At 53.3% G+C, this 13,573-nt stretch overlaps 19 non-coding genes across 19 annotated transcripts; all 19 read right to left on the bottom strand.

Moving 5' to 3' along the window:
- Positions 1 to 178: 178 nt before the first annotated feature.
- On the bottom strand, positions 179 to 251 carry TRNAA-UGC (transfer RNA alanine (anticodon UGC)). The gene has a single exon. It is a non-coding gene; the product is annotated as a tRNA-Ala (tRNA).
- A 1,493-nt stretch (positions 252 to 1,744) lies between these two features.
- Positions 1,745 to 1,815, bottom strand: TRNAG-GCC (transfer RNA glycine (anticodon GCC)). The gene has a single exon. It is a non-coding gene; the product is annotated as a tRNA-Gly (tRNA).
- A 575-nt stretch (positions 1,816 to 2,390) lies between these two features.
- On the bottom strand, positions 2,391 to 2,463 carry TRNAA-UGC (transfer RNA alanine (anticodon UGC)). The gene has a single exon. It is a non-coding gene; the product is annotated as a tRNA-Ala (tRNA).
- A 1,102-nt stretch (positions 2,464 to 3,565) lies between these two features.
- Positions 3,566 to 3,638, bottom strand: TRNAA-AGC (transfer RNA alanine (anticodon AGC)). The gene has a single exon. It is a non-coding gene; the product is annotated as a tRNA-Ala (tRNA).
- Positions 3,639 to 3,956: 318 nt separating this feature from the next.
- On the bottom strand, positions 3,957 to 4,027 carry TRNAG-GCC (transfer RNA glycine (anticodon GCC)). Its single transcript has one exon. It is a non-coding gene; the product is annotated as a tRNA-Gly (tRNA).
- A 575-nt stretch (positions 4,028 to 4,602) lies between these two features.
- TRNAA-UGC (transfer RNA alanine (anticodon UGC)) lies at positions 4,603 to 4,675 on the bottom strand. Its single transcript has one exon. It is a non-coding gene; the product is annotated as a tRNA-Ala (tRNA).
- A 1,102-nt stretch (positions 4,676 to 5,777) lies between these two features.
- Positions 5,778 to 5,850, bottom strand: TRNAA-AGC (transfer RNA alanine (anticodon AGC)). Its single transcript has one exon. It is a non-coding gene; the product is annotated as a tRNA-Ala (tRNA).
- Positions 5,851 to 6,194: 344 nt separating this feature from the next.
- TRNAG-GCC (transfer RNA glycine (anticodon GCC)) lies at positions 6,195 to 6,265 on the bottom strand. Its single transcript has one exon. It is a non-coding gene; the product is annotated as a tRNA-Gly (tRNA).
- A 575-nt stretch (positions 6,266 to 6,840) lies between these two features.
- On the bottom strand, positions 6,841 to 6,913 carry TRNAA-UGC (transfer RNA alanine (anticodon UGC)). Its single transcript has one exon. It is a non-coding gene; the product is annotated as a tRNA-Ala (tRNA).
- A 361-nt stretch (positions 6,914 to 7,274) lies between these two features.
- Positions 7,275 to 7,345, bottom strand: TRNAG-GCC (transfer RNA glycine (anticodon GCC)). The gene has a single exon. It is a non-coding gene; the product is annotated as a tRNA-Gly (tRNA).
- Positions 7,346 to 8,015: 670 nt separating this feature from the next.
- On the bottom strand, positions 8,016 to 8,088 carry TRNAA-AGC (transfer RNA alanine (anticodon AGC)). The gene has a single exon. It is a non-coding gene; the product is annotated as a tRNA-Ala (tRNA).
- Positions 8,089 to 8,406: 318 nt separating this feature from the next.
- TRNAG-GCC (transfer RNA glycine (anticodon GCC)) lies at positions 8,407 to 8,477 on the bottom strand. The gene has a single exon. It is a non-coding gene; the product is annotated as a tRNA-Gly (tRNA).
- A 1,009-nt stretch (positions 8,478 to 9,486) lies between these two features.
- On the bottom strand, positions 9,487 to 9,557 carry TRNAG-GCC (transfer RNA glycine (anticodon GCC)). Its single transcript has one exon. It is a non-coding gene; the product is annotated as a tRNA-Gly (tRNA).
- A 670-nt stretch (positions 9,558 to 10,227) lies between these two features.
- Positions 10,228 to 10,300, bottom strand: TRNAA-AGC (transfer RNA alanine (anticodon AGC)). Its single transcript has one exon. It is a non-coding gene; the product is annotated as a tRNA-Ala (tRNA).
- A 344-nt stretch (positions 10,301 to 10,644) lies between these two features.
- Positions 10,645 to 10,715, bottom strand: TRNAG-GCC (transfer RNA glycine (anticodon GCC)). Its single transcript has one exon. It is a non-coding gene; the product is annotated as a tRNA-Gly (tRNA).
- Positions 10,716 to 11,290: 575 nt separating this feature from the next.
- TRNAA-UGC (transfer RNA alanine (anticodon UGC)) lies at positions 11,291 to 11,363 on the bottom strand. Its single transcript has one exon. It is a non-coding gene; the product is annotated as a tRNA-Ala (tRNA).
- Positions 11,364 to 11,724: 361 nt separating this feature from the next.
- Positions 11,725 to 11,795, bottom strand: TRNAG-GCC (transfer RNA glycine (anticodon GCC)). The gene has a single exon. It is a non-coding gene; the product is annotated as a tRNA-Gly (tRNA).
- A 670-nt stretch (positions 11,796 to 12,465) lies between these two features.
- On the bottom strand, positions 12,466 to 12,538 carry TRNAA-AGC (transfer RNA alanine (anticodon AGC)). Its single transcript has one exon. It is a non-coding gene; the product is annotated as a tRNA-Ala (tRNA).
- A 318-nt stretch (positions 12,539 to 12,856) lies between these two features.
- TRNAG-GCC (transfer RNA glycine (anticodon GCC)) lies at positions 12,857 to 12,927 on the bottom strand. The gene has a single exon. It is a non-coding gene; the product is annotated as a tRNA-Gly (tRNA).
- Positions 12,928 to 13,573: the final 646 nt, after the last annotated feature.

The following is a 13,573-nucleotide window of genomic DNA, read 5'->3' as shown; positions in this document are numbered from 1 at the left end:
AATACTGCCTACGTGACTTTGGCTGAAGCCACAGATGCCACCACAAAAACGTGGCAATGCCTTGGCACATGTTATGAGGAGCACTCCGGCTTCCCATGTTGCTCACGGCGCTCGGTTCCAAGCTTCAACATCAAACACAAAAGCAAGGTGCCTCCCGTGAAACCAGGAAAGCTGCGTTTGGAGAATGCGGGCATCGATCCCGCTACCTCTCGCATGCAAAGCGAGCGCTCTGCCACTTGAGCTAATCCCCCTTTGCTCGAGTATGTTGCTTGCGCTATGGCTGATCCCTGTCCTCTCCTGGGCTATGTGTAAAATATAGTCAGTTTTGCGAAATCCACAACCTGCTCTGGCCGCTAGACACCAGGAGAGCCACCCGCTTTCCTAGCGTAGAAGGTTTGCACCCCCCTTTTTTTTCCCTCCTACGACCTTTGACAACTGAGCCCCTTCAGAGGTATGGCCCCATGGGTTTCAATGATGTAATTGGGAGAAGGCTGGTTTCAAAAAGCACTCACACCGCCTAGTACATTCTCGACAAGAAACACCTTGTGCCTTGATGCACTCCACGGGGCTGGAAATTGGGGGAGAGCGCTGCAAACACAAAGAGCCCATAATTGCATTGGCCGGGAATCGAACCCGGGCCTCCCGCGTGGCAGGCGAGAATTCTACCACTTAACCACCAATGCTCCACGCCGGGCCACTTGCCACCACCCTCGCTCAGCTGGTCTAGGAGAGTCCAGCTCTCGCCCACGCTTGACTTGGGATTCGCTGGTCGAAAATCAATGGAAACGCCTAGTCGTCTACATTGTGACTTTGCCACATGGACCCACTCCCCGTGGGAATCGCTGGCAAACTACATCCACATGTGGTTGTTGAGGTTGGTCAGCGACAAGAGCAGAGTGGCGCAGCGGAAGCGTGCTGGGCCCATAACCCAGAGGTCGATGGATTGAAACCATCCTCTGCTACGTTGCCCTTTCCTATGCCAATCGATATTTGCTTGCGTGCGGGCCCAAAGGCCTTTCTTTCGCACACAAAGAGAAGTTGAACCTGATTCAGGTGATTCAACGAGTCCAAAGCTCTCAGCGTAAGCATGGCACTGGCACCTTTTGCGCTAATGAAATATTGTCTCTTGGCCATGGAGGCCTGCTCGTGCTTTGTTTACTAGATTGCTTTTGTCCAACACTGCCTACGTGACTTTGGCTGAAGCCACAGTTGCCACCACAAAAACGTGGCAACGCCTTGGCACGCGTTATGAGGAGGACTCCGGCTTCCCATGTTGCTCACGGCGCTCGGTTCCAAGCTTCAACATCAAACACAAAAGCAAGGTGTCTCCTGGCAAATCAGGAAAGCTGCATTTGGAGAATGCGGGCATCGATCCCGCTACCTCTCGCATGCTAAGCGAGCACTCTACCATTTGAGCTAATCCCCCTTTGCTTGAGGTTGTTGCTTGTGCTATGGCTGATCCCTGTCCTCTCCTGGGCTATGTGTAAACTATAGGCAGTTTTGCTAAATCCACAACTTGCTCTGGCCGCTAGACACCAGGAGAGCCACTCCCCCAAGACCTTGGACAACTGAGCCCCTTCTGAAGTATGGCCCCATGGGTTTCAATGATGTCATTGGGAGAAGGTGGTTTCAAAAAGCACTCACACCGCCTAATACATTCTCGACAAGAAACACCTTGTGCCTTGAGGCATTCCATGGGGCTGGAAATTGGGGGAGAGAGCTACAAACACCAAGAGCCCATAATTGCATTGGCCGGGAATCGAACCCGGGCCTCCCGCGTGGCAGGCGAGAATTCTACCACTGAACCACCAATGCTCCACGCCGGGCCAGGCGCCACCACCCTCGCTCAGCTGGCCTAGGAGAGTCCAGCTCTCGCCCACGCTTGACTTGGGATTCGCTTGTCGAAATCCATGAGGATGGCCAGCGACAAGAGCAGAGTGGCGCAGCGGAAGCGTGCTGGGCCCATAACCCAGAGGTCGATGGATCGAAACCATCCTCTGCTACGTTGCCTTTTCCTATGCCAATCGATATTTGCTTGCGGGCCCAAAGGCCTTTCTTTCGCACACAAAGAGAAGTTGAACCTGATTCAGGTGATTCAACGAGTCCAAAGCTCTCAGCGTAAGCATGGCACTGGCACCTTTCCCCCTAATGGAATATTGTCTCTTGGCCATGGAAGCCTGGTCGTGCTTTCTTTAATTGATTGCTTTTGTCCAATACTGCCTACGTGACTTTGGCTGAAGCCACAGATGCCACCACAAAAACGTGGCAATGCCTTGGCACATGTTATGAGGAGCACTCCGGCTTCCCATGTTGCTCACGGCGCTCGGTTCCAAGCTTCAACATCAAACACAAAAGCAAGGTGCCTCCCGTGAAACCAGGAAAGCTGCGTTTGGAGAATGCGGGCATCGATCCCGCTACCTCTCGCATGCAAAGCGAGCGCTCTGCCACTTGAGCTAATCCCCCTTTGCTCGAGTGTGTTGCTTGCGCTATGGCTGATCCCTGTCCTCTCCTGGGCTATGTGTAAAATATAGTCAGTTTTGCGAAATCCACAACCTGCTCTGGCCGCTAGACACCAGGAGAGCCACCCGCTTTCCTAGCGTAGAAGGTTTGCACCCCCCTTTTTTTTCCCTCCTACGACCTTTGACAACTGAGCCCCTTCAGAGGTATGGCCCCATGGGTTTCAATGATGTAATTGGGAGAAGGCTGGTTTCAAAAAGCACTCACACCGCCTAGTACATTCTCGACAAGAAACACCTTGTGCCTTGATGCACTCCACGGGGCTGGAAATTGGGGGAGAGCGCTGCAAACACAAAGAGCCCATAATTGCATTGGCCGGGAATCGAACCCGGGCCTCCCGCGTGGCAGGCGAGAATTCTACCACTTAACCACCAATGCTCCACGCCGGGCCACTTGCCACCACCCTCGCTCAGCTGGTCTAGGAGAGTCCAGCTCTCGCCCACGCTTGACTTGGGATTCGCTGGTCGAAAATCAATGGAAACGCCTAGTCGTCTACATTGTGACTTTGCCACATGGACCCACTCCCCGTGGGAATCGCTGGCAAACTACATCCACATGTGGTTGTTGAGGTTGGTCAGCGACAAGAGCAGAGTGGCGCAGCGGAAGCGTGCTGGGCCCATAACCCAGAGGTCGATGGATCGAAACCATCCTCTGCTACGTTGCCCTTTCCTATGCCAATCGATATTTGCTTGCGTGCGGGCCCAAAGGCCTTTCTTTCGCACACAAAGAGAAGTTGAACCTGATTCAGGTGATTCAACGAGTCCAAAGCTCTCAGCGTAAGCATGGCACTGGCACCTTTTGCGCTAATGAAATATTGTCTCTTGGCCATGGAGGCCTGCTCGTGCTTTGTTTACTAGATTGCTTTTGTCCAACACTGCCTACGTGACTTTGGCTGAAGCCACAGTTGCCACCACAAAAACGTGGCAACGCCTTGGCACGCGTTATGAGGAGGACTCCGGCTTCCCATGTTGCTCACGGCGCTCGGTTCCAAGCTTCAACATCAAACACAAAAGCAAGGTGTCTCCTGGCAAATCAGGAAAGCTGCATTTGGAGAATGCGGGCATCGATCCCGCTGCCTCTCGCATGCTAAGCGAGCGCTCTACCATTTGAGCTAATCCCCCTTTGCTTGAGGTTGTTGCTTGTGCTATGGCTGATCCCTGTCCTCTCCTGGGCTATGTGTAAACTATAGGCAGTTTTGCTAAATCCACAACTTGCTCTGGCCGCTAGACACCAGGAGAGCCACTCCCCCAAGACCTTGGACAACTGAGCCCCTTCTGAAGTATGGCCCCATGGGTTTCAATGATGTCATTGGGAGAAGGTGGTTTCAAAAAGCACTCACACCGCCTAATACATTCTCGACAAGAAACACCTTGTGCCTTGAGGCATTCCATGGGGCTGGAAATTGGGGGAGAGAGCTACAAACACCAAGAGCCCATAATTGCATTGGCCGGGAATCGAACCCGGGCCTCCCGCGTGGCAGGCGAGAATTCTACCACTGAACCACCAATGCTCCACGCCGGGCCAGGCGCCACCACCCTCGCTCAGCTGGCCTAGGAGAGTCCAGCTCTCGCCCACGCTTGACTTGGGATTCGCTTGTCGAAATCCATGAGGATGGCCAGCGACAAGAGCAGAGTGGCGCAGCGGAAGCGTGCTGGGCCCATAACCCAGAGGTCGATGGATCGAAACCATCCTCTGCTACGTTGCCTTTTCCTATGCCAATCGATATTTGCTTGCGGGCCCAAAGGCCTTTCTTTCGCACACAAAGAGAAGTTGAACCTGATTCAGGTGATTCAACGAGTCCAAAGCTCTCAGCGTAAGCATGGCACTGGCACCTTTCCCCCTAATGGAATATTGTCTCTTGGCCATGGAAGCCTGGTCGTGCTTTCTTTAATTGATTGCTTTTGTCCAATACTGCCTACGTGACTTTGGCTGAAGCCACAGATGCCACCACAAAAACGTGGCAATGCCTTGGCACATGTTATGAGGAGCACTCCGGCTTCACATGTTGCTCACGGCGCTCGGTTCCAAGCTTCAACATCAAACACAAAAGCAAGGTGCCTCCCGTGAAACCAGGAAAGCTGCATTTGGAGAATGCGGGCATCGATCCCGCTACCTCTCGCATGCAAAGCGAGCGCTCTGCCACTTGAGCTAATCCCCCTTTGCTCGAGTGTGTTGCTTGCGCTATGGCTGATCCCTGTCCTCTCCTGGGCTATGTGTAAAATATAGTCAGTTTTGCGAAATCCACAACCTGCTCTGGCCGCTAGACACCAGGAGAGCCACCCGCTTTCCTAGCGTAGAAGGTTTGCACCCCCCTTTTTTTTCCCTCCTACGACCTTTGACAACTGAGCCCCTTCAGAGGTATGGCCCCATGGGTTTCAATGATGTAATTGGGAGAAGGCTGGTTTCAAAAAGCACTCACACCGCCTAGTACATTCTCGACAAGAAACACCTTGTGCCTTGATGCACTCCACGGGGCTGGAAATTGGGGGAGAGCGCTGCAAACACAAAGAGCCCATAATTGCATTGGCCGGGAATCGAACCCGGGCCTCCCGCGTGGCAGGCGAGAATTCTACCACTTAACCACCAATGCTCCACGCCGGGCCACTTGCCACCACCCTCGCTCAGCTGGTCTAGGAGAGTCCAGCTCTCGCCCACGCTTGACTTGGGATTCGCTGGTCGAAAATCAATGGAAACGCCTAGTCGTCTACATTGTGACTTTGCCACATGGACCCACTCCCCGTGGGAATCGCTGGCAAACTACATCCACATGTGGTTGTTGAGGTTGGTCAGCGACAAGAGCAGAGTGGCGCAGCGGAAGCGTGCTGGGCCCATAACCCAGAGGTCGATGGATCGAAACCATCCTCTGCTACGTTGCCCTTTCCTATGCCAATCGATATTTGCTTGCGTGCGGGCCCAAAGGCCTTTCTTTCGCACACAAAGAGAAGTTGAACCTGATTCAGGTGATTCAACGAGTCCAAAGCTCTCAGCGTAAGCATGGCACTGGCACCTTTTGCGCTAATGAAATATTGTCTCTTGGCCATGGAGGCCTGCTCGTGCTTTGTTTACTAGATTGCTTTTGTCCAACACTGCCTACGTGACTTTGGCTGAAGCCACAGTTGCCACCACAAAAACGTGGCAACGCCTTGGCACGCGTTATGAGGAGGACTCCGGCTTCCCATGTTGCTCACGGCGCTCGGTTCCAAGCTTCAACATCAAACACAAAAGCAAGGTGTCTCCTGGCAAATCAGGAAGGCTGCATTTGGAGAATGCGGGCATCGATCCCGCTACCTCTCGCATGCTAAGCGAGCGCTCTACCATTTGAGCTAATCCCCCTTTGCTTGAGGTTGTTGCTTGAGGTTGTTGCTTGAGGTTGTTGCTTGTGCTATGGCTGATCCCTGTCCTCTCCTGGGCTATGTGTAAACTATAGGCAGTTTTGCTAAATCCACAACTTGCTCTGGCCGCTAGACACCAGGAGAGCCACTCCCCCAAGACCTTGGACAACTGAGCCCCTTCTGAAGTATGGCCCCATGGGTTTCAATGATGTCATTGGGAGAAGGTGGTTTCAAAAAGCACTCACACCGCCTAATACATTCTCGACAAGAAACACCTTGTGCCTTGAGGCATTCCATGGGGCTGGAAATTGGGGGAGAGAGCTACAAACACCAAGAGCCCATAATTGCATTGGCCGGGAATCGAACCCGGGCCTCCCGCGTGGCAGGCGAGAATTCTACCACTGAACCACCAATGCTCCACGCCGGGCCAGGCGCCACCACCCTCGCTCAGCTGGCCTAGGAGAGTCCAGCTCTCGCCCACGCTTGACTTGGGATTCGCTTGTCGAAATCCATGAGGATGGTCAGCGACAAGAGCAGAGTGGCGCAGCGGAAGCGTGCTGGGCCCATAACCCAGAGGTCGATGGATCGAAACCATCCTCTGCTACGTTGCCTTTTCCTATGCCAATCGATATTTGCTTGCGGGCCCAAAGGCCTTTCTTTCGCACACAAAGAGAAGTTGAACCTGATTCAGGTGATTCAACGAGTCCAAAGCTCTCAGCGTAAGCATGGCACTGGCACCTTTCCCCCTAATGGAATATTGTCTCTTGGCCATGGAAGCCTGGTCGTGCTTTCTTTAATTGATTGCTTTTGTCCAATACTGCCTACGTGACTTTGGCTGAAGCCACAGATGCCACCACAAAAACGTGGCAATGCCTTGGCACATGTTATGAGGAGCACTCCGGCTTCCCATGTTGCTCACGGCGCTCGGTTCCAAGCTTCAACATCAAACACAAAAGCAAGGTGCCTCCCGTGAAACCAGGAAAGCTGCGTTTGGAGAATGCGGGCATCGATCCCGCTACCTCTCGCATGCAAAGCGAGCGCTCTGCCACTTGAGCTAATCCCCCTTTGCTCGAGTGTGTTGCTTGCGCTATGGCTGATCCCTGTCCTCTCCTGGGCTATGTGTAAAATATAGTCAGTTTTGCGAAATCCACAACCTGCTCTGGCCGCTAGACACCAGGAGAGCCACCCGCTTTCCTAGCGTAGAAGGTTTGCACCCCCCTTTTTTTTCCCTCCTACGACCTTTGACAACTGAGCCCCTTCAGAGGTATGGCCCCATGGGTTTCAATGATGTAATTGGGAGAAGGCTGGTTTCAAAAAGCACTCACACCGCCTAGTACATTCTCGACAAGAAACACCTTGTGCCTTGATGCACTCCACGGGGCTGGAAATTGGGGGAGAGCGCTGCAAACACAAAGAGCCCATAATTGCATTGGCCGGGAATCGAACCCGGGCCTCCCGCGTGGCAGGCGAGAATTCTACCACTGAACCACCAATGCTCCACGCCGGGCCACTTGCCACCACCCTCGCTCAGCTGGTCTAGGAGAGTCCAGCTCTCGCCCACGCTTGACTTGGGATTCGCTGGTCGAAAATCAATGGAAACGCCTAGTCGTCTACATTGTGACTTTGCCACATGGACCCACTCCCCGTGGGAATCGCTGGCAAACTACATCCACATGTGGTTGTTGAGGTTGGTCAGCGACAAGAGCAGAGTGGCGCAGCGGAAGCGTGCTGGGCCCATAACCCAGAGGTCGATGGATCGAAACCATCCTCTGCTACGTTGCCCTTTCCTATGCCAATCGATATTTGCTTGCGTGCGGGCCCAAAGGCCTTTCTTTCGCACACAAAGAGAAGTTGAACCTGATTCAGGTGATTCAACGAGTCCAAAGCTCTCAGCGTAAGCATGGCACTGGCACCTTTTGCGCTAATGAAATATTGTCTCTTGGCCATGGAGGCCTGCTCGTGCTTTGTTTACTAGATTGCTTTTGTCCAACACTGCCTACGTGACTTTGGCTGAAGCCACAGTTGCCACCACAAAAACGTGGCAACGCCTTGGCACGCGTTATGAGGAGGACTCCGGCTTCCCATGTTGCTCACGGCGCTCGGTTCCAAGCTTCAACATCAAACACAAAAGCAAGGTGTCTCCTGGCAAATCAGGAAAGCTGCATTTGGAGAATGCGGGCATCGATCCCGCTACCTCTCGCATGCTAAGCGAGCGCTCTACCATTTGAGCTAATCCCCCTTTGCTTGAGGTTGTTGCTTGTGCTATGGCTGATCCCTGTCCTCTCCTGGGCTATGTGTAAACTATAGGCAGTTTTGCTAAATCCACAACTTGCTCTGGCCGCTAGACACCAGGAGAGCCACTCCCCCAAGACCTTGGACAACTGAGCCCCTTCTGAAGTATGGCCCCATGGGTTTCAATGATGTCATTGGGAGAAGGTGGTTTCAAAAAGCACTCACACCGCCTAATACATTCTCGACAAGAAACACCTTGTGCCTTGAGGCATTCCATGGGGCTGGAAATTGGGGGAGAGAGCTACAAACACCAAGAGCCCATAATTGCATTGGCCGGGAATCGAACCCGGGCCTCCCGCGTGGCAGGCGAGAATTCTACCACTGAACCACCAATGCTCCACGCCGGGCCAGGCGCCACCACCCTCGCTCAGCTGGCCTAGGAGAGTCCAGCTCTCGCCCACGCTTGACTTGGGATTCGCTTGTCGAAATCCATGAGGATGGCCAGCGACAAGAGCAGAGTGGCGCAGCAGAAGCGTGCTGGGCCCATAACCCAGAGGTCGATGGATCGAAACCATCCTCTGCTACGTTGCCTTTTCCTATGCCAATCGATATTTGCTTGCGGGCCCAAAGGCCTTTCTTTCGCACACAAAGAGAAGTTGAACCTGATTCAGGTGATTCAACGAGTCCAAAGCTCTCAGCGTAAGCATGGCACTGGCACCTTTCCCCCTAATGGAATATTGTCTCTTGGCCATGGAAGCCTGGTCGTGCTTTCTTTAATTGATTGCTTTTGTCCAATACTGCCTACGTGACTTTGGCTGAAGCCACAGATGCCACCACAAAAACGTGGCAATGCCTTGGCACATGTTATGAGGAGCACTCCGGCTTCCCATGTTGCTCACGGCGCTCGGTTCCAAGCTTCAACATCAAACACAAAAGCAAGGTGCCTCCCGTGAAACCAGGAAAGCTGCGTTTGGAGAATGCGGGCATCGATCCCGCTACCTCTCGCATGCAAAGCGAGCGCTCTGCCACTTGAGCTAATCCCCTTTTGCTCGAGTGTGTTGCTTGCGCTATGGCTGATCCCTGTCCTCTCCTGGGCTATGTGTAAAATATAGTCAGTTTTGCGAAATCCACAACCTGCTCTGGCCGCTAGACACCAGGAGAGCCACCCGCTTTCCTAGCGTAGAAGGTTTGCACCCCCCTTTTTTTTCCCTCCTACGACCTTTGACAACTGAGCCCCTTCAGAGGTATGGCCCCATGGGTTTCAATGATGTAATTGGGAGAAGGCTGGTTTCAAAAAGCACTCACACCGCCTAGTACATTCTCGACAAGAAACACCTTGTGCCTTGATGCACTCCACGGGGCTGGAAATTGGGGGAGAGCGCTGCAAACACAAAGAGCCCATAATTGCATTGGCCGGGAATCGAACCCGGGCCTCCCGCGTGGCAGGCGAGAATTCTACCACTGAACCACCAATGCTCCACGCCGGGCCACTTGCCACCACCCTCGCTCAGCTGGTCTAGGAGAGTCCAGCTCTCGCCCACGCTTGACTTGGGATTCGCTGGTCGAAAATCAATGGAAACGCCTAGTCGTCTACATTGTGACTTTGCCACATGGACCCACTCCCCGTGGGAATCGCTGGCAAACTACATCCACATGTGGTTGTTGAGGTTGGTCAGCGACAAGAGCAGAGTGGTGCAGCGGAAGCGTGCTGGGCCCATAACCCAGAGGTCGATGGATCGAAACCATCCTCTGCTACGTTGCCCTTTCCTATGCCAATCGATATTTGCTTGCGTGCGGGCCCAAAGGCCTTTCTTTCGCACACAAAGAGAAGTTGAACCTGATTCAGGTGATTCAACGAGTCCAAAGCTCTCAGCGTAAGCATGGCACTGGCACCTTTTGCGCTAATGAAATATTGTCTCTTGGCCATGGAGGCCTGCTCGTGCTTTGTTTACTAGATTGCTTTTGTCCAACACTGCCTACGTGACTTTGGCTGAAGCCACAGTTGCCACCACAAAAACGTGGCAACGCCTTGGCACGCGTTATGAGGAGGACTCCGGCTTCCCATGTTGCTCACGGCGCTCGGTTCCAAGCTTCAACATCAAACACAAAAGCAAGGTGTCTCCTGGCAAATCAGGAAAGCTGCATTTGGAGAATGCGGGCATCGATCCCGCTACCTCTCGCATGCTAAGCGAGCGCTCTACCATTTGAGCTAATCCCCCTTTGCTTGAGGTTGTTGCTTGAGGTTGTTGCTTGAGGTTGTTGCTTGTGCTATGGCTGATCCCTGTCCTCTCCTGGGCTATGTGTAAACTATAGGCAGTTTTGCTAAATCCACAACTTGCTCTGGCCGCTAGACACCAGGAGAGCCACTCCCCTAAGACCTTGGACAACTGAGCCCCTTCTGAAGTATGGCCCCATGGGTTTCAATGATGTCATTGGGAGAAGGTGGTTTCAAAAAGCACTCACACCGCCTAATACATTCTCGACAAGAAACACCTTGTGCCTTGAGGCATTCCATGGGGCTGGAAATTGGGGGAGAGAGCTACAAACACCAAGAGCCCATAATTGCATTGGCCGGGAATCGAACCCGGGCCTCCCGCGTGGCAGGCGAGAATTCTACCACTGAACCACCAATGCTCCACGCCGGGCCAGGCGCCACCACCCTCGCTCAGCTGGCCTAGGAGAGTCCAGCTCTCGCCCACGCTTGACTTGGGATTCGCTTGTCGAAATCCATGAGGATGGCCAGCGACAAGAGCAGAGTGGCGCAGCGGAAGCGTGCTGGGCCCATAACCCAGAGGTCGATGGATCGAAACCATCCTCTGCTACGTTGCCTTTTCCTATGCCAATCGATATTTGCTTGCGGGCCCAAAGGCCTTTCTTTCGCACACAAAGAGAAGTTGAACCTGATTCAGGTGATTCAACGAGTCCAAAGCTCTCAGCGTAAGCATGGCACTGGCACCTTTCCCCCTAATGGAATATTGTCTCTTGGCCATGGAAGCCTGGTCGTGCTTTCTTTAATTGATTGCTTTTGTCCAATACTGCCTACGTGACTTTGGCTGAAGCCACAGATGCCACCACAAAAACGTGGCAATGCCTTGGCACATGTTATGAGGAGCACTCCGGCTTCCCATGTTGCTCACGGCGCTCGGTTCCAAGCTTCAACATCAAACACAAAAGCAAGGTGCCTCCCGTGAAACCAGGAAAGCTGCGTTTGGAGAATGCGGGCATCGATCCCGCTACCTCTCGCATGCAAAGCGAGCGCTCTGCCACTTGAGCTAATCCCCCTTTGCTCGAGTGTGTTGCTTGCGCTATGGCTGATCCCTGTCCTCTCCTGGGCTATGTGTAAAATATAGTCAGTTTTGCGAAATCCACAACCTGCTCTGGCCGCTAGACACCAGGAGAGCCACCCGCTTTCCTAGCGTAGAAGGTTTGCACCCCCCTTTTTTTTCCCTCCTACGACCTTTGACAACTGAGCCCCTTCAGAGGTATGGCCCCATGGGTTTCAATGATGTAATTGGGAGAAGGCTGGTTTCAAAAAGCACTCACACCGCCTAGTACATTCTCGACAAGAAACACCTTGTGCCTTGATGCACTCCACGGGGCTGGAAATTGGGGGAGAGCGCTGCAAACACAAAGAGCCCATAATTGCATTGGCCGGGAATCGAACCCGGGCCTCCCGCGTGGCAGGCGAGAATTCTACCACTGAACCACCAATGCTCCACGCCGGGCCACTTGCCACCACCCTCGCTCAGCTGGTCTAGGAGAGTCCAGCTCTCGCCCACGCTTGACTTGGGATTCGCTGGTCGAAAATCAATGGAAACGCCTAGTCGTCTACATTGTGACTTTGCCACATGGACCCACTCCCCGTGGGAATCGCTGGCAAACTACATCCACATGTGGTTGTTGAGGTTGGTCAGCGACAAGAGCAGAGTGGCGCAGCGGAAGCGTGCTGGGCCCATAACCCAGAGGTCGATGGATCGAAACCATCCTCTGCTACGTTGCCCTTTCCTATGCCAATCGATATTTGCTTGCGTGCGGGCCCAAAGGCCTTTCTTTCGCACACAAAGAGAAGTTGAACCTGATTCAGGTGATTCAACGAGTCCAAAGCTCTCAGCGTAAGCATGGCACTGGCACCTTTTGCGCTAATGAAATATTGTCTCTTGGCCATGGAGGCCTGCTCGTGCTTTGTTTACTAGATTGCTTTTGTCCAACACTGCCTACGTGACTTTGGCTGAAGCCACAGTTGCCACCACAAAAACGTGGCAACGCCTTGGCACGCGTTATGAGGAGGACTCCGGCTTCCCATGTTGCTCACGGCGCTCGGTTCCAAGCTTCAACATCAAACACAAAAGCAAGGTGTCTCCTGGCAAATCAGGAAAGCTGCATTTGGAGAATGCGGGCATCGATCCCGCTACCTCTCGCATGCTAAGCGAGCGCTCTACCATTTGAGCTAATCCCCCTTTGCTTGAGGTTGTTGCTTGTGCTATGGCTGATCCCTGTCCTCTCCTGGGCTATGTGTAAACTATAGGCAGTTTTGCTAAATCCACAACTTGCTCTGGCCGCTAGACACCAGGAGAGCCACTCCCCCAAGACCTTGGACAACTGAGCCCCTTCTGAAGTATGGCCCCATGGGTTTCAATGATGTCATTGGGAGAAGGTGGTTTCAAAAAGCACTCACACCGCCTAATACATTCTCGACAAGAAACACCTTGTGCCTTGAGGCATTCCATGGGGCTGGAAATTGGGGGAGAGAGCTACAAACACCAAGAGCCCATAATTGCATTGGCCGGGAATCGAACCCGGGCCTCCCGCGTGGCAGGCGAGAATTCTACCACTGAACCACCAATGCTCCACGCCGGGCCAGGCGCCACCACCCTCGCTCAGCTGGCCTAGGAGAGTCCAGCTCTCGCCCACGCTTGACTTGGGATTCGCTTGTCGAAATCCATGAGGATGGCCAGCGACAAGAGCAGAGTGGCGCAGCGGAAGCGTGCTGGGCCCATAACCCAGAGGTCGATGGATCGAAACCATCCTCTGCTACGTTGCCTTTTCCTATGCCAATCGATATTTGCTTGCGGGCCCAAAGGCCTTTCTTTCGCACACAAAGAGAAGTTGAACCTGATTCAGGTGATTCAACGAGTCCAAAGCTCTCAGCGTAAGCATGGCACTGGCACCTTTCCCCCTAATGGAATATTGTCTCTTGGCCATGGAAGCCTGGTCGTGCTTTCTTTAATTGATTGCTTTTGTCCAATACTGCCTACGTGACTTTGGCTGAAGCCACAGATGCCACCACAAAAACGTGGCAATGCCTTGGCACATGTTATGAGGAGCACTCCGGCTTCCCATGTTGCTCACGGCGCTCGGTTCCAAGCTTCAACATCAAACACAAAAGCAAGGTGCCTCCCGTGAAACCAGGAAAGCTGCGTTTGGAGAATGCGGGCATCAATCCCGCTACCTCTCGCATGCAAAGCGAGCGCTCTGCCACTTGAGCTAATCCC

This window comes from Lithobates pipiens, unplaced genomic scaffold, assembly GCF_037356315.1.
Source record: "Lithobates pipiens isolate NorthernLeopardFrog02 unplaced genomic scaffold, aLitPip1_a1.2 Scaffold_18, whole genome shotgun sequence".
NCBI classification, from domain to species: domain Eukaryota; kingdom Metazoa; phylum Chordata; class Amphibia; order Anura; family Ranidae; genus Lithobates; species Lithobates pipiens.
Note: the sequence above shows the minus strand (reverse complement) of the source record. Positions and strands in the feature narration are given on the sequence as shown.